Raw genomic sequence first — 22,797 nt, 5'->3', positions numbered from 1 at the left:
AATTTATAAATGACAGAGCGCGGCAATCAGTCGTCCTTTTTTCTTGCAGGTTTTATTACGCAAATCCAGATTTTGGCTAGTGCCTAGCCATTATCAATGCACTATTTCTTAATCTCGGTGCATGTTAGTTCCCTGTTGTCCGGGCGTCAGTCACAGTTGTAGTTGAGTAGTATTCAAAGAACTGTGACTGACGCCTGAACAACAGGGAACTAACATACATCGAGATTAAAAAAATAGTGCATTGATAATGGCTAGGCACTAGCCGAAATCTGGATTTGCGTAATAAAACCTGCAAGAAAAAAAGGACGACTGATTGCCGCGCTCTGTCATTTATAAACTATTGAAATTTCCAAAACTATTGGGAATCCGATATGCAAACCAGACTAACTCGAAAAATAAGCTTCACACGAGAAAATGTGTAGAATCCAAAGTTGATTATTTCCGAGGGGGACATCTGCTGGTGATAAAATTAGCCCGCCACCCCAGCCCCATGGGGGTAGGGCGGGAGGCAACTTTAAAATTTCAAATGGAAACTCCCATTTTTTTATTGCAGAATCAGATTCTACATAAAAATTACACACATTTTGTCTTAAACATTTGTTTTGGTTCTTGGTAGTTGGCACTGTAATTCGAGAAAATCTATGCTCTAATTTTTGCGTGAAAAATAGTTACGGATAGATAAAAAATACTTATTTACTTTGTAAATTTTGATTCGTTAAAACTTAAACTCTCACTCTCTCCCCATTGGATGGGGTTTGAGAGAGGGGAATTAAGATTTTTACAAATGTTGACCCACATACTGTATTAATTTTTTCCGCAGATTCAGATAAGTTTTGTTTGTTTCGTGGTCATGAGGCCACATAACTTTTAACTATCAAACCCCACCCCATGTGGGCTCTACACATTTTCTCGTGTGAAGCTTATTTTTCGAGTTATTCTGGTTTGTCAACTTAAAATTTACACCCTGTATAGATATTCAAAAAATATATATGGACAAAAATTATCGATATATCGAAGGAAAAATGTTTACATGCCAGTCTATAAAAATATCGACTGCAAATTGTAAATATACCGCCGGGTTTAGAGTTATATATTTGAGTACTTTTTTTATTTTTTTTTACAGTCGTATTGACCAACTAGGATCAGTTCCTCTTCTTCCCTTGTTGTTGTTTCCTATTTTTCCAGTATTCCCTCATTTTCTCCCCATGAAGTCTCTTCCTTTCTTCTGTCCATGTTGTTCCCGATTTTTTATTTCTTCTGCTCTGAAAGCCTTCCAAATTTAGTATTTTGTTTTTAAAACGGTTTCTTTCTGCTATTTCTGATTCTTTGATGTTGTTTCTTTCAAGATTTTTTCTTACTTCTGTAATCCATGCTATTGTCGATTTCTTCTTCCAGAAATATAGGAGTATTTGTTTTGTTAGTCTATTTCCATCCATTCGGTAGAGATGTCCAAAAAAGGTTAATCTTCGTTTGGCCATCACTTCAGATATTTTTTCTATATTTTTGTAGATCTCCTCATTACTTCTTATTTTCCAACCATCTGCAGTTTTCATTGCACCATTATTTTTCTAATAATCCTTCTTTCCAGTACCTCTAGTTTGTCCATCTTATAGTTCATCGTTAGGCATTCAGATGCATATAAACATTCTGGTCGTACCACTGTGGTGTATTGTATTAGTTTTGTTTTTCTAGATATACATTTCTTGTTGTAAATATTTTTGGTAAAGCCATATGCTCTTTCCATTTTGTTAATTCTTACATGTATTGCACATTTTTCTAGTCCATTCTGTTGTATAGTTTCTCCTAGATATTTAAATTTATTTACTCGCTCTATTTTACCTATTTGTGTTTCTATGTATTTTGGTGCATTTTTTATATTTGTCATGAATTTTGTTTTTTCAGCTGAAATTTTGTTTTTTCACCAGTTCTGTTTGCTAATTTTTCCAGAGTGTTTATTTGAGTAACTGCTTCTGTCAGGTTTTCTGAAAGTATTGCAAAATCATCCGCAAAAGCCAAGCAGTTTGCCTTAATTCCATTTGTTTTCTTTCCCAGAGTTGTTGGTTCAATTTTGTGATTTTTTAACTCCGAATTCCAGATCCTTACAATTTTTTCTAGAACACAGTTAAACAGTAAAGGTGATAAACCATCACCTTGTGTAACACCAGTTTTTATTTCAAAAGGCTGAGATACTTCTCCCATAATTTCGACTTTAGATACTGTACCTGTTAGTGCTTCACGAATTATGTTTCCTAGTTTTGATTTAACACCAAATTCTCTAATGACCTTATCTATCGTTTGTCTGTCTATACAATCAAATGCTTTCTTGAAATCTATAAATGACAATAGTACTGGTTTGCTGGTTAACATTCTATGGCGAATTATTGACTTTAAGTTAAAAATTTGTTCCGCACAGGATCTTCCCTTTCGAGAACCACCTTGATATTCTCCTAGTTGTTTGTCTAAAGTATCCACCACTCTGTTGAGGAGAATTTTTGACAATATTTTGTATGCCACTTATTTAATATTAGACATTCTGTACATCGGCGAGCTAGTGGCTTGCCTCTCCCCCTTAGAGCAAGAATTGGAAGCAGAACGACGCACGTTCACGCTTCGCGGTAATGACCTTGCCAACAATGGTAACTGTACGCAAGTGGCAGAATGAAAGGCGTCCGATGGGTATGCAGTTCGGTTTCGCCACGTATCTGATTTGTCCGGAACACTTCATATCGACTTCCCTGTCATTTCAGTTCTGCCAACGCCGGCGACCTGCCAGCTGTGGTGTCAAAACTGCGCAGTCAAGCTAAACGTTGCAGTTTGTGTTGGTAGCGCCGAGCGCCTATTACGTCAGCGTTTCCCGTCACACGTCTGCGTCCACTGGAGACACCTATCTTGTCGTTTAGATTTTTGTTCATTATTATCAGCAACTGTTTTTGAACAAGAAATAGCACACTAGCAACGTTAAAAATTGTTTTTTACCGCAGCTGGTATACTATTCATTCAAAGCGCGGAAATATTGTTATTCCGTTCACTGCGACACTCCCCAATTCAAATGGACTTATTTCGTGCCACCTATACTTGTTTCACACACTCAAAGAGAAAGACTGGACGTGATGAAAGCTCAAAAAGTAGTAAGACTCCTTCAGATAGTGAAAGTAAAAATATGTTCTACTTCAATTTCCAAAGAAATGTTTCAAATATTTTCCGAAAATTACGGACAAAATATAATCTAAAATACATTTGCCGAAAATTGCGGAAAAGTATAATATAAAATAAAAATATGGTAACACTGTATTGAGAATTGGATATCGATATATCGTTACATATGTGCCACAATGTCTCCGACGTACATCGATATTTTTTGAAGGATACATCGATAGGGAGCGAAAGACTATTTACAATTTGTATAGAAACCAAATGGCAGTTATAAGAGTTGAGGGGCAGGAAAGGGAAGCAGTGGTTGGGAAGGGAGTAAGACAGGGTTGTAGCCTCTCCCCGATGTTATTCAATCTGTATATTGAGCAAGCAGTAAAGGAAACAAAAGAAAAATTCGGAGTAGGTATTAAAATCCATGAAGAAATAAAAACTTTGAGGTTGGTCGATGACATTGTAATTCTGTCAGAGACAGCAAAGGACTTGGAAGAACAGTTGAACGGAATGGACAGTGTCTTGAAAGTAGGGTATAAGATGAACATCAACAAAAGCAAAACGAGGATAATGGAATGTAGTCGAATTAAGTCGGGTGATGTTGAGGGTATTAGATTAGGAAATGAGACACTTGAAGTAGTGAAGGAGTTTTGATATTTGGGGAGCAAAATAACTGATGATGGTCGAAGTAGAGAGGATATAAAATGTAGACTGGCAATGGGAAGGAAAGCCTTTCTGAAGAAGAGAAATTTGTTAACATCGAATATAGATTTAAGCATCAGGAAGTCGTTTCTGAAAGTATTTGTATGGAGTGTAGCCATGTATGGAAGTGAAACATGGACAATAACCAGTTTGGAGAAGAAGAGAATAGAAGCTTTTGAAATGTGGTGCTACAGAAGAATGTTGAAGATTAGATGGGTAGATCACATAACTAATGAGGAGGTGTTGCATAGGATTGGGGAGAAGAGGAGTTTGTGGCACAACTTGACTAGAAGAAGGGATCGGTTGGTAGGACATGTTCTGAGGCATCAAGGGATCACCAATTTAGTATTGGAGGGCAGCGTGGAGGGTAAAAATGGTAAAGGGAGACCAAGAGATGAATACACCAAGGAGATTCAGAAGGTTGTAGGTTGCAATATGTACTGGGAGATGAAGAATCTTGCACAGGATAGAGTAGCATGGAAAGCTGCGTCAAACCAGTCTCAGGACTGAAGACCACAACAACAACAACATCATCGATACATCGTTTTTATCAGCATTCCTAGTAGACGTATCAGATTAAAAAATTTAAGTCACATGCTAAGATCTGTAGGCCCTTGACGGTGTAATAAATGTAAACTTCTAAGTCAATGTAACAAAAAAGGTAGACTATATATACAGATATGTTGATACTCGCAAACTCACTTATCAAAACCTGTGGGATACTTCCTGTTGACCAACAATTACGAAATTTGGTAAGAAGCAATGTCTTACTGTACAAGTAAAGGAAAAAATACGAAAATTTAAATCTGAAATGATGTTGTGGTCTTCAGTCCTGAGACTGGTTTCATGCAGCTCTCCTTGCTACTCTATCCTGTGCAAGATTCATCATCTCCCAGTACATATTGCAACGTACATCCTTCTGAATCTGCTTAATGTATTCATCTCTTGGTCTCCCTCTACTATTTTTACCCTCCACGCTGCCCTTCAATGCTAAATTTGTGATCCCTTGATGCCTCAGAACATGTCCTACCAACCGGTCCCTTCTTCTTCTCAAGTTGTGCCGCAAACTCCTCTTCTCCCCAGTTCTATTCACTAGCTCCTCATTAGTTATGTGTTCTACCCATCTAATCTTCAGCATTCTTCTGTAGCACCACATTTCGAAAGCTTCTATTCTCTTCTTGTCCAAACTATTTATCATCCACATTTCACTTCCATACATGGCTACTCTCCATACAAATACTTTCAGAAACGACTTCCTGACACTTAAATCTACACTCGATGTTAACAAACTTCTCTGTAATGATATCACACAGAAAAAACAATCCTTTTCTCATTTGTTATCTGACATCAGACTTGAAATTGAACAAGACAGGGAGTAGTTCTTCATGTAGGCTGACTTGGTCGCAGTGATTAAAAATCAGTCAAGGTATGACTTCTTTGCTCATATGAAGTGTTTCGAAATTTATCCCATCATCAGATTTTTCAGGAGTGCCGTATCTATGTGCAGCCATAGCTCCTGGAAACCTAATGAGGGATAAATCCCAAAAACATATCATAGGAGCAAAAAAGTCATTCCTTGCTGACGTTTAACTTTCTCCACTGCGACCTTGTTGACTTGAATGCGGAACTCCTGAGTATTGTAATAATGGTCGCCTGCCTCCTTCGTGACTGTATGTGGCATTTGTGTGTGTGTCAAATCTTATGGGACTTAAATGGTAAGGTCATCACCACCTAAGCTTACACACTACTTAACCTGAATTATCCTAAGGACAAACACACACACCCATGCTCGAGGGAGGACTCGAACCTCCGCCGGGACCAGCCGCACAGTCCATGACTGCAGCGCCTTAGACCGCTCGGCTAATCCCGCGCGGCGTGGCATTTATATTATTGACATTAAAACATTCTTGGAATCCCAGAGACCGGTATCTTCCCAGAATGAATGTCGATAGGAGGCACAAGTGGTCAAGATTCTCAGTTCCCTGAATCGATGATCTGTCTTGTATACATAATTAAATTTGTATGGTGAAAGGGTACAGTACCGCCCGACATTGAAAATAGGTACAACATTCTTCATTATTCTTGTCAGGACAACTTATTTTTTGTAATAATAACTCAATTTCACTTAACACACCGAAGCCAGATACCAGTGTAGGAAAGGAGGAAAATTTATTTATTTAATTGATCACGTGTGCTATCCCACAAAATAAATCCCTACATCCAGTTTGGTGAGATCTGTGAAATGAATGAATGTATGGTCCCAGCAACGAAGAAGTGGTTGGCTATGCAGCGTTTTGATGACGACGCACAGCTTCGAGAAGAGGTAACCACGTGTTGAAGACGCAGGCGGCCGAATTTTACGACGAAGGAATTTCCAACCTCGTCCATCGCTACGATAAGTGCCTTAATTTAAATGGCAACTATGTAGAAAAGTAGTATTTAAGTGTGGCTTTCATCTGTATATAATAAAAAAAATTTCCAATACTTTATTTATTTAAATTCCAAAACGTAATGTACTTTGTGGATAGCGCTCGTACTTAAGAGTAGTTTAGAATAATTATTTCTCTATTTCAGGAACTTTTGGGGGGAGAATTAAATGTCAGGCAGGTAATATTAATGGGATCGTAGTAATCTTCGAAAGCGACCAACGGTCACAATGAAACCACGTGTAGCATAAGTTGAAATACTTCCGAGTGCTAAAGTTGAGCTGAATTACTGGCGTGTGTACTATAAGTTGGAAATATTTAAGAAATGGCGTGTGCAGGACTTGAAATTAGAGACGAGTACTTCCACGTGGTGAGTACTGTGTGAGTCTCAAACTGTGTATGAGACAAAGGATAAAGAGAAGTACTCGTCCATGGTATCAGTTGAGGACTCGCGTCTGTGATGAATATGTTCTTAATATTACTTTGCGTGTTATGTTTCCGTGTGACGCTTGATTCAAACTATAATACTCTGAGAGAGAAGCAAGGTGAGTCAGCCGTCTATCCAGCAACGCCACTTGGCTTGCATTGCACAGGAAGACGTGCATATATCTCCAGAGTTCATAGTAGGAAAGTAGAATTACAAAGTGGGGCACTGTCGTGTGAAACTGGGATGAATACTAATTGAAGTGGGAAAGCTGAAAGTGATAATGTTGTGACTATTCCTTGTGTTGTATTCCATGTTGCAGTGTGATGTATTTCATGTATTATAAGTATGTGTGGTTGGCATGGGAGAGTAGCAAGATAGGTTCAGAGGCAGTGGGTTATGCATGTTCCTTTTTGTACCGCTCGGTCTGGAGTAAACTTTCGTGATGATGGGTGTCAGAGTCGAAGTGTGAGATATAGCAAAAGATCCACCATCCTATCCAGAAAGTGCACTGTAGCGTTAGATAATTACGAGACCATAAGATAGAGAATCACCAGTGTAAAGCCATGCCCACTCTGCGGACTTTCTCATGTGTAATTATTGTATAAAAATGTAATAATAGAGTAATAGAATTTATCGGAATAAAAAAAAAAGATAGTGAAAAGAAAAAGATTGGTGGCCTTGTTCTTCGAATAGTGTGTAGTCACGATACCCAGAATTTATAGTGTGTGTGCCATTCATATTCAGGGCGATGGCCATGTGTTGATCAAAGCCGTTGAGTAAGAAAGAAAATGTGGTATTGCCAGTGCGTAGTGAACAATCAGAGTTGTGTAAATTACTAATAGTCAGATGTGCGTTAACCGTTTCCGTTGCGTAATGTTCAAACATGAGAATAATTTGTACCTTAATTGTGAGTACTAGAGCTCATAATCAGTCATTGATGTTACACGAGAAATAACAACAAATCCACTCGCTTGGCAGACCGCTCATCTTGCAGGCCTGACTGCTTGATGCCACAGTATGAGCAAGGCATGTGGCTGCCTCTCACCGGAACCCTCTGTGCATAGGTGTTCTCGTACGTTGACAATTTTTTTTAGTCCTAACATTAGCGTCTAAAGATACACCAAGATTTAAGTTTTCCAGCTGCGGCAAAACTACGAAGAAAAAGCACCAGCGTAGCAAGAAAAACTGAACAAAGTATACGCAGGCATCAAACTGTATTACTAAGGCCGGTACTGCAGCATCATACACTCCTGGAAATTGAAATAAGAACACCGTGAATTCATTGTCCCAGGAAGGGGAAACTTTATTGACACATTCCTGGGGTCAGAGACATCACATGATCACACTGACAGAACTACAGGCACATAGACACAGGCAACAGAGCATGCACAATGTCGGCACTAGTACAGTGTATATCCACCTTTCGCAGCAATGCAGGCTGCTATTCTCCCATGGAGACGATCGTAGAGATGCTGGATGTAGTCCTGTGGAGCGGCTTGCCATGCCATTTCCACCTGGCGCCTCAGTTGGACCAGCGTTCGTGCTGGACGTGCAGACCGCGTGAGACGACGCTTCATCCAGTCCCAAACATGCTCAATGGGGGACAGATCCGGAGATCTTGCTGGCCAGGGTAGTTGCTTACACCTTCTAGAGCACGTTGGGTGGCACGGGATACATGCGGACGTGCATTGTCCTGTTGGAACAGCAAATTCCCTTGCCGGTCTAGGAATGGTAGAACGATGGGTTCGATGACGGTTTGGATGTACCGTGCACTATTCAGTGTCCCATCGACGATCACCAGTGGTGTACGGCCAGTGTAGGAGATCGCTCCCCACACCATGATGCCGGGTGTTGGCCCTGTGTGCCTCGGTCGTATGCAGTCCTGATTGTGGCGCTCACCTGCACGGCGCCAAACACGCATACGACCATCATTGGCACCAAGGCAGAAGCGACTCTCATCGCTGAAGACGACACGTCTCCATTCGTCCCTCCATTCACGCCTGTCGCGACACCACTGGAGGCGGGCTGCACGATGTTGGGGCGTGAGCGGAAGACGGCCTAACGGTGTGCGGGACCGTAGCCCAGCTTCATGGAGACGGTTGCGAATGGTCCTCGCCGATACCCCAGGAGCAACAGTGTCCCTAATTTGCTGGGAAGTGGCGGTGCGGTCCCCTACGGCACTGCGTAGGATCCTACGATCTTGGCGTGCATCCGTGCGTCGCTGCGGTCCGGTCCCAGGTCGACGGGCACGTGCACCTTCCGCCGACCACTGGCGACAACATCGATGTACTGTGGAGACCTCACGTCCCACGTGTTGAGCAATTCGGCGGTACGTCCACCCGGCCTCCCGCATGCCCACTATACGCCCTCGCTCAAAGTCCGTCAACTGCACATACGGTTCACGTCCACGCTGTCGCGGCATGCTACCAGTGTTAAAAACTGCGATGGAGCTCCGTATGCCACGGCAAACTGGCTGACACTGACGGCGGCGGTGCACAAATGCTGCGCAGCTAGCGCCATTCGACGGCCAACACCGCGGTTCCTGGTGTGTCCGCTGTGCCGTGCGTGTGATCATTGCTTGTACAGCCCTCTCGCAGTGTCCGGAGCAAGTATGGTGGGTCTGACACACCGGTGTCAATGTGTTCTTTTTTCCATTTCCAGGAGTGTATTTCTTTGGCAAAGAAGGGTGAACAAACATTCGTCAAATTTCTTTGAGAAAGATCTTTGTTGTGGCGCTAAGAAGGGGTATTACACTGGCTTCGTATTTTTCGTCAAATTTCAAGATGGCGGACGACAAGTTGTTATAACGCGCTGCAGTTGCTAGTTCAGATGGTTCAAATGGTTCTGAGCACTATGTGACTTAACATCTGACGTCATCAGTCCCCACTTAGAACTACTTAAACCTAACTAACCTAAGGACATCACTCACACACTCATGCCCGAGGCAGGATACGAACCTACGACCGTAGCGGTCGTACAGTTCCCGACTGAAGCACCTAGAACCGCTCGGTCACAACGCCCGGCAGTTGCTAGTACCACAATAACGTTGTGTGTGTAATTGGAAGAAATGCGGCGGAAAAAAAGGAAACATACCTGGATGAAGCCCTAGGTATTACGTCGGGATAATAAAAACATTCAGCAAAATTTATTACGAGACCTGCAAGTGGTGGAAGTCGAGTCTTAATACATTAATTACTTACGAATGGATCAGAGTGTATTCCAGTATTTGCTCAGTAAAGAGGCTTCTCACATTACAAAACAGAATACTCTCTGGAGTATTCCAGTATTTGCTCAGTAAAGAGGCTTCTCACATTACAAAACAGAATACTCTCTGGAGAAGTGCTGTACGTGCAGAAGACAGACAAACTGTGGTACTGCGATTTCTTGATGCAGAAGAGAGCTACTCAAGTTTACAACACGGCACTCGAAAATCACGTTGCATATTAAACAAAGTAATTCCAGAAACGTGAGAGGTGACTTACAAAGTACTGAAGAGGGAATATGTCGAGGTAAGTAAATGTTTAGTACACTATATGGAGAATAAGAACTATTCTTATTTTGAATAATTTAATTAATGGAATTAGTGTTCCAACAACTATGAAATTAATAAAAAGTACGAAACAAATAAAGCGCTTTTTAAGTTGTGGCACCCAGAGTTCAAAAATAGACAAAGTAGAATGGAAAGGTAAGAAATAATTTTTTATTTTAAAGTGTGACTGCATCCTCTATTCCGGCTTGCTGAAAAGCTGCCTGGATGTTTCCAGGTGTGGAGGTTGTGAGAGTGGGGTTGATCTGCTATTCTGTCATTCTGCGCAATGGATTAATCTGAGATGTGCCCTTTACCCGGTGGCTCCTGCAAGATGGCATTTCCACCCCCACACTACTACAGAAGTCAGACAGACGCCCCTAAGGTTCTAAAGAGAAATGCCTGAAAAACTTACAGCAACAACTATCTTGTGGAGTCGTCCGCTATAAGGAAATGACACAAGAATTCACAAAATTTCTTACCTAACTAGTGGGATACTTGGGTACTGGAGTAGTGCTAGTTAGTGTTAGAAAAACATGAAACTAACGAAAATTATTATTTATTTCGCAAAAATTCCGACAAATCACAATGGCACTTTTAGTTATGAATTGAACAAGTTACTTCCGGGTTCTTTTCGGAATGTGAAGTTACCTCTCAAGGATAGGATTCGCTAATGAAGTTTCTATACAAAGTTCAAGATTGTTATTGACTTGGCAGAATGGCTGAGAGGCGCACCTACTCAATTTGAGTAATTATCCGTTAGAATGTTGCTAGGTACGGTCGAGGCTGTCGCGTGTGAAATGCAGTGAAGTGTACTGTCGTGGAGGAAATATGGGGCTCGCCAGAGCTGTAGCGCACAATACTGCAAGCTGCGATGACTGCTGTCTGCGCCGCTCGCTGCTGACAAATAAGAAAACTCTCGTTCTATCTGGATTGATCCAGTACCCGTGGTCTACGGGTAGCGTCTTTGATTCATAATCAAAACGTCTTCGGTCCCGGGTTCGATCCCCACCACTGCCTAAATTTTGATAAATAATCAGCATTGGCGGCCGAAGACTTCCGGCATAAGAAGTCAGCCTCATTCTGCCAACGGCCTCGTCAAAGAGGGCGGAGGAGCGGATAGAAGTTCAGGGCACTCTCTTGTCCTAGGGGTGAGAAATTGCCCCTAAAGGCTGAAGAATCAGCAATGATCAACGACATGAGGATGCAGAAGACAATGGAAACCACTGCATTAAAGACGCGTAACGTGTATCCACAGGACATGTGGCCTGTAATTGAAGAAGTGTCATGATGATATCTCTCCATTGGCAAAAGATTCCGGAATAGTCCCCCATTCGGATCTCCGGGAGAGGACTGCCAAGGGGGAGGTTACCATGAGAAAAAGACTGAATAATCTACGAAAGGATAACGTTCTACGAGTCGGGGCGTGGAATGTCAGAAGCTTGAACGTGGTAGGGAAACTAGAAAATCTGAAAAGGGAAATGCAAAGGCTCAATCTAGTTATAGTAGGGGTCAGTGAAGTGAAGTGGAAGGAAGACAAGGATTTCTGGTCAGATGAGTATCGGGTAATATCAACAGCAGCAGAAAATGGTATAGCAGGTGTAGGATTCGTTATGAATAGGAAGGTAGGGCAGAGGGTGTGTTACTGTGAACAGTTCAGTGACCGGGTTGTTCTAATCAGAATCGACAGCAGACCAACACCGACAACGATAGTTCATGTATACATGCCGACGTCGCAAGCTGAAGATGAACAGATAGAAAAAGTGTATAAGGATATTGAAAGGGTAATGCAGTATGTAAAGGGGGACGAAAATCTAATAGTCATGGGCGACTGGAATGCAGTTGTAGGGGAAGGAGTAGAAGAAAAGGTTAAGGAGAATATGGGCTTGGGGCAAGGAATGAAAGAGGAGAAAGACTAATTGAGTTCTGTAACAAGTTTCAGCTAGAAAAAGCGAATACCCTGTTCAAGAATCACAAGAGAAGGAGGTATACTTGGAAAAGGCCGGGAGATACGGGAAGATTTCAATTAGATTACATCATGGTCAGACAGAGATTCCGAAATCAGATACTGGATTGTAAGGCGTACCCAGGAGCAGATATAGACTCAGATCACAATATAGTAGTGATGAAGAGTAGGCTGAAGTTCAAGACATTAGTCAGGAAGAATCAATACGCAAAGAAGTGGGACACGGAAGTACTAAGGAATGACGAGATACGTTTGAAGTTCTCTAACGCTATAGATACAGCAATAAGGAATAGCGCAGTAGGCAGTACAGTTGAAGAGGAATGGACATCTCTAAAAAGGGCCATCACAGAAGTTGGGAAGGAAAACATAGGTACAAAAAGGTAGCTGCGAAGAAACCATGGGTAACAGAAGAAATACTTCAGTTGATTGATGAAAGGAGGGAGTACAAACATGTTCCGAGAAAATCAGAAATACAGAAATACAAGTCGCTGAGGGATGAAATAAATAGGAAATGCAGGGAAGCTAAGACGAAATGACTGCAGGAAAAATGTGAAGACATCGAAAAAATTTGTTTGTCGGAAGGACAGACTCAGCATACAGGAAAGTCAAAACAACCTTTGCTGACATTAAAATCAACGGTGGTAACATTAAGAGTGCAACGGGAATTCCACTGTTAAATGCAGAGGAGATAGCAGATAGGTGGAAAGAATACATTGAAAGCCTCTATGAGGGTGAAGATTTGTCTGACGTGATAGAAGAAGAAACAGGAGTCGATTTAGAAGAGAGAGGGGATCCAGTATTAGAATCGGAATTTAAAAGAGCTTTGGAGGACTTACGGTCAAATAAGGCAGAAGGGATAGATAACATTCCATCAGAATTTCTAAAATCATTGGGGGAAGTGGCAACAAAACGACTATTCACGTTGGTGTGTACAATATATGAGTCTGGCCATATACCATCTGACTTTCGGAAAAGCATCATCCACACAATTCCGAAGACGGCAAGAGCTGACAAGTGCGAGAATTATCGCACAATCAGCTCATGCATCGAAGCTGCTTACAAGAATAATATACAGAAGAATGGAAAAGAAAATTGAGAAATGCGCTAGGTGACGATCAGTTTGGATTTAGGAAAAGTAAAGGGACGAGAGAGGCAATTCTGACGTTACGGCTAATAATGGAAGGAAGGCTAAAGAAAAATCAAGACACTTTCATAGGATTTGTCGACCTGGGAAAAGCGTTCGACAATATAAAATGGTGCAAGCTGTTCGAGATTCTGAAAAATGTAGGGGTAAGCTATAGGGAGAGACGGGTCATATACAATAAGTACAACAACCAAGAGGGAATAATAAGAGTGGACGATCAAGAACAAAGTGCTCGTATTGAGAAGGGCGTAAGACAAGGCTGTAGCCTTTCGCCCCTACTCTCCAATCTGTACATCGAGGAAGCAATGATGGTAATAAAAGAAAGGTTCAGGAGTGGAATTAAAATACAAGGTGAAAGGATATCAATGATACGATTCGCTGATGACATTGCTATCCTGAGTGAAAGTGAAGAAGAATTAAATGATCTGCTGAACGGAATGAACAGTCTAATGAGTACACAGTATGGTTTGAGAGTAAATTGGAGAAAGACGAAGGTAATGAGAAGTAGTAGAAATGAGAACAGTGAGAAACTTAACATCAGGATTGATGGTCACGAAGTCAGTGAAGTTAAGGAATTCTGCTACCTAGGCAGTAAAATAACCAATGACGGACGGAGCAAGGAGGACATCAAAAGCACACTCGCTATGGCAAAAAAGGCATTTCTGGCCAAGAGAAGTCTACTAATATCGAATACCGGCCTTAATCTGAGGAAGAAATTTCTGAGGATGTACGTCTGGAGTACAGCATTGTATGGTAGTGAAACATGGACTGTGGGAAAACCGGAACAGAAGACAATCGAAGCATTTGAGATGTGGTGCTATAGACGAATGTTGAAAATTAGGTGGACAGATAAAGTAAGGAATGAGGAGGTTCTACGCAGAATCGGAGAGGAAAGGAATGTGTGGAAAACACTGATAAGGAGAAGGGACAGGATGATAGGTCACCTGCTAAGATGTGAGGGAATGACTTCCACGGTACTAGAGGGAGCTGTAGAGGGCAAAAACTGTCGAGGAAGACAGAGATTGGAATACGTCAAGCAAATAATTGAGGACGTAGGTTGCAAGTGCTACTCTGAGATGAAGAAGTTAGCACAGGAAAGGAATTGGTGGTGGGCCACATCAAACCAGTCAGTAGACTGATGGCAAAAAAAAAAAAAAAATTCTGGATTGACTTTCGCCAATCAAACTCTGCCTATGCCTCGATGAAGTCGAGGACTCCTATTCGCCCCTAGTCTTACTAATGGCGTGGTACACCGGTCAGATAACCAGTCCACCGCAATGCCACTCAAAAATTCGCTCGCAGGCGTTTTAACTGTAACTCTGTCCGTTCACACCGCACGATAAGTGTGTCGGCCAACACAGTGAATGACGCTTAATTGCAAGGACTCAATATAGAGTCGCACTCTGATTCGCTCTCGACAGAGGTGCTCTCCCAGTGAAGTACTGAGGAGAGACTTGTTCCTCGCTCTTTGAGTACACCTACGAGCGCATACGCTCTCGTTACGTGTTCCCGCTCTGAGAGCGACAACGGAACGGCGCCTCTCCACGCCAGACATGAAGGGGTATATCTTTCGGTCTCTTCGATTACTCCTTCAGCTCGAGGCGTCAGAAATATCATCTGCCAATTAGCATTGCTCTTCTAAAAGGGAGAATGATGTTTCGTTTAAGGCGACCAATGCAGAAGTCTGTAGTATCGGCGTTTGGCTTTTGCTGTCTCCCTGTGCAAATCTCTGAAACTGCGTGCTGTTTTTGTAAAGAATGTGTAGGCTGGGCGCTCCCACACAATGTAACGGAATTTGCTTTCAAGCCAAACACAGGGTCGTTCTCCCTTTCACACTTTCACTAAGGCAAACGCTGTCTGCTCTATGGGTGGTCGCCGGCCGACATTGATAGGTTGACTTAACTCGTCCTCTGGAGGGACCGGTCTCCGTGTGCACTTGCGATTTACTAGTTATTTGCATATCGTTTCATGAATTCGTACAACGTTGACTTTATCTCATCGAGTTTGGGTTCGAATGAAGCGTCTTGATGTGCGGAATATGATTGTGAGGGCGGAATATGTAAGCAATGAAGGTCTTACAGTGTATTCATTTTGTTTCCTTCTGGGGCCACCAGCAATATTTTGTCTACGAAACAGCCATTGAGCCTTATACCACCACAACTCTGTGGATGAGTATACATTTTCTATCTGTTTCACCTAGTTTATTAGTTGTGCTGAATATTATTCTTGCAAATGTGTTGTTAACTTACAAATGCTGTTTGTTATTTAAGGAAGAGAATACGCATGTAATGTTAACATTTTGCAAGTAGACATGCTGGCCTAGTCAGGGAAAAGCTCTTGTCAAAGCATTCCCCCCCCCCCCCCCACACACACACACACACAAATCATGGACCTTGCCGTTGGTGGGCAGGCTTGCGTGCCTCAGCGATACAGATAGCCATACCGTAGGTACAACCACAATGGAGGGGTATCTGTTGACGTGTGGTTCCTGAAGAGGGGAGCAGCCTTTTCAGTAGTTGCAGGGGCAACAGTCTGGATGATTGACTGATCTGGCCTTGTAACACTAACCAAAACGGCCTTGCTGTTTTGGTACTGTGAACGGCTGAAAGCAGGGGGAAACTACAGCCGTAATTTCTCCTGAGAGCATGCAGCCTTACTGTATGATTAAATGATGATGGCGTCCTCTTGGGTAAAATATTCTGGAGGTAAAGTAATCCCCCATTCGGATCTCCGGGCAGGGACTACTCGAAAGGACGTCGTTATCAGGAGAAAGAAAACTGGCGTTCTACGGATCGAAGCGTGGAATGTCAGATCCCTTAATCGGGCAGGTAGGTTAGAAAATTTAAAAAGGGAAATGGATAGGTTAAAGTTAGATATAGTGGCAATTAGTGAAGTTCAGTGGCAGGAGGAACAAGACTTCTGGTCACGTGAATACAGGGTTGTAAATACAAAATCAAATAGGGGGAATGGAGGAGTAGATTTAATAATGAATAAAAAAATAGAAGTGCGGGTAAGCTACTACAAACAGCATAGTGAACGCATTATTGTGGCCAAGATATACACGATGCCCACGCCTACTACAGTAGTACAAGTTTATATGCCAACTAGCTCCGCAGATGACGAAGAGATTGATGAAATGTATGATGAGATAAAAGAAGTTATTCAGATAGTGAAGCGAGACGAAAATTTAATAGTCGTGCGTGACTGCAATTCGACAAAAGGAAAGAAGGAAACGTAGTAGGTGAATATGGAGTGGGGGTAAGGAATGAAAGAGGAAGCCGCCTGGTAGAATTTTGCAGAGAGCCTAACTTAATCGTAGCTAACACTTGGTTCAAGAAGAGTGTAATAAATTGTAAATTTCGCTGGAAGTGCGAGCGCGCCAAAAAAGTAGCAGGAGAAGGTTGGCGTCGTTGGTTGTGTGTACTTGCCGGTGTGGCTATCCGAAAGTGCGGAGACAAAAAGTCTGTTTCCGAAGTGCGAAGCAGAAAAAACTGAAATGGCTGTTTTGGCGGATGTTTAATATGGGCAAGCCACGGCATTTATTGTGCACAGTACAAATGCAGCAAGAGTAATTCACATAACACCAAGAGTACTGTGGGCCCTTGGTATCGGCTACGCTATGGCAAGAAGATCTACCTGTGCCCTATTTTACCGCTAAATGAAGCCGCTTCCAAACCAACGGCGTCGTAAAGTAAAGTAAGATCTAGACTTTTTATAACTAAGAGTGTAATGGGCTGAAAAGCGTAGTTGGAATTTTATTGTTGAGGTAATATTGTTTTCGTCCATATTGTCACGTAAATAATTGCCCTAAGTCGTTATCCAAGTAGTACCCAGCCTATCCCTTTGTACCAACGGAGAGAATCAGAAAATGAACTGAAAATGAGGTGAACATTTATTTATTAGATTATCAAAGCATAATTTTTCTAACTTTTGCACAGTCACGTAATACTGAAATCTTTGGCTGTAGTATGAACAGTGTCACTAATAGAATGATGCGAAAGCCAGTATTAATTCGTTTGGTAAAAACAGAGTAACTTTCATAATAAAAAATTGGTAGTAAAACTTTACGTAACTTGGACACTGAATTTCACTGTCAAAGCACAGTTTCTAATTTGTAGCTTGTGGCGCAATTTATAACTTTTATTACAAAGAAATATCTGAGTAACTGCTAGGTAAATGACAGTCCTTACCAATGAGCAAATTCAAACAATCTTTTTGATTGGTACAGTTACGACAGTCACTGTTACGGTGAGTAACACAACAGAAAGTTTCTGTCTGCAGTCAGTAAACAACCTTACTTTAATTGATCTTTGAAAATTTATATAATATGTTGTGTGTGTTTGCTGTTTGATTATTATCGGACTAATTATTCTTGTTCCGGTGAGGAACTGACGACCGTTGGTTATTTTCATTAATGACATGCTTTGAAAACCTTTCTTCCAAATTTTCCAATAACTACTGTTAATTAAAAATTAGTTTGCGTAATAAAAATACATAAATTTAACCTTTGTTTCTAATCGTCATTGCTGAAGTACTGAGCAGTGACTATTCGATTATAACTTCATCTGCTTTTCTCGGTTTCGCATTATTCTTCGGAGTAGAGGCCTTTTCCCCGCAGATTAGGCACTTTCGGTACACGGTCATATAGAAAAGCCTAATTAGCCGGAGAGGTAGGAGCGTTATAGACTTATGAAGAGCTAATATAGCAGCAGATTCCAGTTCGTCTGGAGTGCGACAGTCACTCCAGCGTCACTGGACGGCGTGCATTTTGGAGGAGGTCGAAGTTTCGAGCACTTTTGCAACTGTCTTCGGATAAACAGCTGTGAAGCTTCACGCGGACTTTTCATATACCTCGGTGCCACGAATGCATTGAAATCGTTCCCCTGCAGGCCTGCTACCATGACGACTTGGATGGCATGTTGTCTGCCTACCCTCTAGGCGGCGCGCTGCCATAAACTAATGGACGGACACAAAGGTTTGCTGTGTGATTTACAAAAGGTAAATATTACATATATTAAAAAATAGCCATATAAGAACCGATGTACATTCCAATACAACGTTGTGTCAACATTTCAAAGCATTCGGTCAAAAATGTTCGGATATTTGCGAATAGGAATATTTACAGTTTCTATATAAGTTCCAGCGTTGATGTTCCTTTCTTCAAAATCCCAAGCCTCCGAAAGTTCTTCACGGGTTACATTGAAATTTTGACTCAACACTGCTTTCGAATAGTCACGTGTTTTTATATACCCACTGGAACGTCATCTGCTATATTCGTATTATATACATAATAAAACGGGAAACACTACAACAATTTACGATGTTGGTTTGTCCAAAATCGTTAATCTGTAAAAGCTATTGATCGATTTCTTTGGAATTTTGACAACGTTGAATTCCAATTGGTACGTCTTTTTAGCTACATAATTATTTGATATACATATTACTGTAAAAGTGAGATAATTGATAAATCCTGGAATTTAGCGGTGTAACCTAAGATTTACCATCGCGGTGTGGTAAAAGTCCGAAATTTCTCATGATGTTCATAGATTTCGAACTCTTACGAAGAGACATTGGTAAATCTTCGGATTTACCAATGCAAACTGGTAAATGCTGGATCGAAGACTCCCACCCACCTCCGTCGTGCAGGTTCAGACAAGTTTCATTGTTGCCAGTTTTGTGTTCAGATAAGTTTGTGTTGGGAGTTATGAGTTCCCAGTCCGCGGTGTTTCTTCTGCAACTTTGAATCAGAATGAGTGATGATACGTGTAACAGATTTTGCGAACTTCTAAGTGAATCAGTGAATAAGAAGAAGGACAACAATTTTTATGTAACCGCTGAGCAATATAATGCTGTGTTAAGTGAAGCGAAAAATGCAAAAATCGTTTCCAATAAAAAATCTGTTCATTACAGGCGTCTGAAGCGATGTGATGCTCTCAACATCATAGGTGAAGAGAAACTCATAGCACAGGTATCTGCTGGAAAAGAAGAAATTCGTTATCAAGTTCGTTTTGATGTGCTGTTTAACGTACTACATGAGACCCATATTGCTGTGGGTCACGGCGGCCGAACACGGATGATTGTGGAACTGGATCGTAAGTAGGAGAAAGTTGAATAAATCGATATTTATTTTAGATTATGTGAACCATGTCACAAAAAGCAAAAAAAAAAAATAGAACATTGAAAAGGGATCTTGTAGTGAAGCCTACCACACACAGTGAAATTAATTCACAATGCCAAATAGACTTAGACATGCAGGCAAACCCAGACAAGAAGTCGAAGTTCATACTTGTAAACCAAGATCATTTGACTAAATTTGTAATCCTCCGCGCACTAACTTCGAAAAGGTCTGATGAAGTAGCGTGTCATCTTTTGGACATTTTCAGCACTTTTGATGCCCCAAGTATCCTTCATCCTGATAATGGCAGAGAGTTTTGTAACCAAGTCATTCAAAGTTTACGTTGGTTGTGGAGTTCAAATGGTTCAAATGGCTCTGACCACTATGCGACTTAATTTCTGAGGTCATCAGTCGCCTAGAACTTAGAACTAATTAAACCTAACTAACCTAAGGACATAACACACATCCATGCCCGAGGATTCGAACCTGCGACCGTAGCGGTCGCTCGGCTCCAGAGGGTAGCACCTAGAACCGCACGGCCACTCCGGCCGGCGGTTGTGGAGTGATACAAAGGTAGTCCACGGGAATGCGAGGTACAGTCAGTGTCAGGGATCAGTCGAAAGAGCAAATCTAGGTATCGAAAATGTATCAACTTAGATGGGAACGAATGAAATTTCAAAATGGTCTGAAGGGCTGAGGTTTGTGCAGGCAATGGATAATAGGGCTTATGATGAAGGGATCAGATGTTCATCATATGAAGCCATGTTTGCGGTTCCAATGAAAATGGGCATTCCGACCTCAGTTGTTCCACGTGGTTTAAGAAAAAAAGTATGAACACTGAAGGAGACTTGGAAACAAAGTTAAACACCACTTCGACAGGAAATTGAAAATGACGGCCAAGGAATTGATGCCAGTGAATCAAGTACTGGAACATGGATTCCGGAAACAGCGATCGTGTGAGACCCAACTCGCTTTATTTGTTCATGAAACCCAGAAAATATTAGATACAGGCTCCCAGGTAGATGCTATTTTCCTTGACTTCCGGAAGGCGTTCGATACAGTTCCGCACTGTCGCCTGATAAACAAAGTAAGAGCCTACGGAATATCAGACCAGCTGTGTGGCTGGATTGAAGAGTTTTTAGCAAACAGAACACAGCATGTTGTTCTCAATGGAGAGACGTCTACAGACGTTAAAGTAACCTCTGGCGTGCCACAGGGGAGTGTTATGGGACCATTGCTTTTCACAGTATATATAAATGACCTAGTAGATAGTGTCGGAAGTTCCATGCGGCTTTTCGCGAATGATGCTGTAATATACAGAGAAGTTGGAGCATTAGAAAATTGCAGCGAAATGCAGGAAGATCTGCAGCGGATAGGCACATGGTGCAGGGAGTGGCAACTGACCCTTAACATAGACAAATGTAATGTATTGCGAATACATAGAAAGAAGAATCCTTTATTGTATGATTATACGATAGCGGAACAGACACTGGTAGCAGTTACTTCTGTAAGATATCTGGGAGTATGCGTGCGGAACGATTTAAAGTGGAATGATCATATAAAATTAATTGTTGGTAAGGCGGGTACCAGGTTGAGATTCATTGCGAAAGTCCTTAGAAAATGTAGTCCATCAACAAAGGAGGTGGCTTACAAAGCACACGTACGAACTATACTTGAGTATCGCTCATCAGTGTGGAATCCGTACCAGGTCGGGTTGAAGGAGGAGATAGAGAAGATCCAAAGAAGAGCGGCGCGTTTCGTCACAGGATTATTCGGTAAGCGTGATAGCGTTACAGAGATGTTTAGCAAACTCGAGTGGCAGACTCTGCAAGAGAGGCGCTCTGCATCGCGGTGTAGCTTGCTGTCCAGGTTTCGAGAGGGTGCGTTTCTGGATGAGGTATCGAATATATTACTTCCCCCTACTTATACCTCCCGAGGAGGTCACGAATCTAAAATTAGAGAGATTCGAGCGCGCACGGAGGCTTTCCGGCAGTCGTTCTTCCTGCGAACCGTACGCGACTGGAACAGGAGAGGGAGGTAATGACAGTGGCACGTAAAGTGCCCTCTGCCACACACCGTTGTATGGCTTGCAGAGTATAAATGTAGATGTAGATGAACTGGGGTAGAAAGCGCGGCAGCAGCTGGTGGGGAAGTACCAGAGGCACAGATTTGACGACAGCTAACAACGAGACACCGCACCTGATGATGGTTATGACGATGCGCTGACAATTTCCAACAGTGTTAACAAAGTGGAACGGATCCGAGAAGCTGCCAAAGAAGGTCTTCAGTTGTAGCTATAGAAAATGAAATCAGCCTCATGTATCAAAATTCCAAAACCTTCAGTTGGATAGAATGTGAGAATTAAAGTACCGGATGTAGACAGGACAAAAATTGATGAAAAATCTACAATAGCATCAGTGAGTGATAAATATCCAAGAAGACTAATTTTATCAACCTCGTACCAAAGCTGGTAAACTGAAGTCGTCGTACACTGTTGTTGTTGTTGTGGTCTTCAGTCCTGAGACTGGTTTGATGCAGCTCTCCATGCTACCCTATACTGTGCAAACTTCTTCATCTCCCAGTACCTACTGCAACCTACATCCTTCTGAATCTGCTTAGTGTATTCATCTCTTGGTCTCCCTCTTCGATTTTTACCCTCCACGCTGCCCTCCAATACTAAATTTGTGATCCCTTGATGCCTCAAAACATGTCCTACCAACCGATCCCTTCTACTTGTCAAGTTGTGCCACAAACTCCTCTTCTCCCCAATCCTATTCATTACCTCCTCATTAGTTATGTGATCTACCCATCTAATCTTCAGCATTCTTCTGTAGCACCACATTTCGAAAGCTTCTATTCTCTTGCTGTCCAAACTATTTATCGTCCACGTTTCACTTCCATACATGGCTACACTCCATACAAATACTTTCAGAAACGACTTCGTGACACTTAAATCTATACTCGATGTTAACAAATTTCTCTTCTTCAGAAACGCTCTCCTTGCCTTTGACAGTCTACATTTTGTATCCTCTCTACTTTGACCATCATCAGTTATTTTGCTCCCCAAATAGCAAAACTTCTTTACTACTTTAAGTGCCTTATTTCCTGATCTAATTCCCTCAGCATCACCCGACTTAATTCCACTATATTCCATTAGCCTCGTTTTGCTACTACAGTACCGACCATTAAAATTGCTACACCCCGAAGATGACGTGCAACAGACGCGAAATTTAACCGACAGGAAGATGATGCTGTGATGTGCAAATGATTAGCTTTTCAGAGCATGCACACAAGGTTTGCGCCGGTGGCGACACCTACAAGGTGCTGACGTGAGGAAAGTTTCCCAC

Source organism: Schistocerca piceifrons, chromosome 11 (genome assembly GCF_021461385.2).
Source record: "Schistocerca piceifrons isolate TAMUIC-IGC-003096 chromosome 11, iqSchPice1.1, whole genome shotgun sequence".
NCBI lineage: Eukaryota > Metazoa > Arthropoda > Insecta > Orthoptera > Acrididae > Schistocerca > Schistocerca piceifrons.
This window is presented reverse-complemented; position numbering follows the sequence as displayed.